The sequence below is a fragment of the Etheostoma spectabile genome, chromosome 14 (genome assembly GCF_008692095.1).
Source record: "Etheostoma spectabile isolate EspeVRDwgs_2016 chromosome 14, UIUC_Espe_1.0, whole genome shotgun sequence".
Lineage (NCBI taxonomy): Eukaryota > Metazoa > Chordata > Actinopteri > Perciformes > Percidae > Etheostoma > Etheostoma spectabile.
Genome location: NC_045746.1, coordinates 7,432,415 through 7,434,128, shown reverse-complemented (window position 1 = coordinate 7,434,128; position 1,714 = coordinate 7,432,415).

Here is a 1,714-nt window from a genome sequence, read left to right as displayed (position 1 = left end):
ACCGTCGCACGCTGAGACGTCATTGAGTTGCCCTACCATAATATATGAATTTTTTTATTTCAAGAAAGGGTAATACTCCCCCACAAACACTTACTCAGCTAATCAAATTAACTAATACTTGTGTGGGTGATTTGTGTTTCTCAACAGAAAATCGCAGCATTAATAGGAAAATTAGAGCTTTATTCTAGACTGACATTACTATTCCCTATGTTATTCCATACTGGAATGGTATTGTAGAGAATATTCCCTGGATAAAAGTGTGGTCCTTACCTTTCAAATACCTTGTTACTAGTAAAGTGAGAGAAGTTTTGTTTAAATTAATACACCCAGCAAAATCCTTCCTTAAAAGATCCAAACAGGATGAGTCTAACTGCTCGTTTTGTAATAGCGCTGAGGAAAACATCTCACATCTTTTCTGGAATTGTCCCCATACAGTATAACTCTGGTCAGAGTTTCTAAAATTCTTTCATATAGTATTAATCCCCGATTTTTCATTCTGCTTTAAGGATGCTTTCTTTGGTATGTTTGACTTTAAAGCTGAATACGAAGGAATGCTTCATTATAAATCTGTTATTTTTGTATGTTAAATACCACATCCATAGGAACAAATTCAGTGGTTCTAAACCTTTTTTTCTGGTTTTATGACTGAGTTTACATATTACATTGATTCAATTAAATACTCAAAAAATAACAAGGCGCGTGCAGTCTATGTGAGTCATGTGTGACTTCGAAGATTTATCAATAAGGTTTTTTTCTTTTCTTTTTCTTCTATTTCTCTGCCTACCAGCTTGTCCATCTAAGCTCACAGAGACTGGGAATGTACCTCTGTATGATTTGATGAAATGAATGTCAATTGTTAAACGTATGTTGTATTGTATTTGACTTTACGGATCAGTTTAAACTAAAAAAAAAGCAACAACAAAAAAGAGAATGTCCCTTGGAAAACCGTTTGGTCTTTACCTTTTAAATATATGCTTAGTAGTAAAGTGAAAGAAGCTGCCTTTAAATGAATTCACATATTCTATCCAGCAAAGTGGGTGCTTAAACCAGATATAAAACCAGATATGGAATTTGAATGCTCTTTTTGCAAAAGGTAAGATATTTCCCATTTAGTTTGGAAATGTTCCTACACGGAAAAATTCTGGTCCGATGTCGTTGAATTTATCCAAACCGATTTCTCGTTTTGTTTTAAGGATGTTTTCTTTGGTGTGATCGAGCTTAAGACGGATAAGGAAGGAACATATTTCATTGTTAATCTTTTATTTATACTCGCTAAATATCACATTCACAAATGTAAGGGGGCTCTTTCCTGTGTTTGAGAGTGAAGTCAATAAATCATTGGACTCCATAAGATATTCAAAGAACTGTAAAGCTCAGAAGACATATATTCTTCACATGGCTGAATGATGGTGGAACTGGAAGTAATACTATGAGTTGGACTGCTTGTTGATTCGCCTTGCTGGACGTTGCAGACTCCCTGGGATATGATTTGTTTATGTATTTATTTTGTAGTTGTGTGTATGTGTACTTGGATATGTGTTGTTTGTAACTGCAAATGCTCTCTATAAATTAATTAAATGAAAAAATGTATTCAAATCTTTCAAATACAAAACATGCATTTTTATACCACTTAATTTGACTAAAAAAAACAATATGAAGGAAAAAACAAACAGTAAGAACATCAAACAGACCAATAAATCAAAAGGGGGGGGGG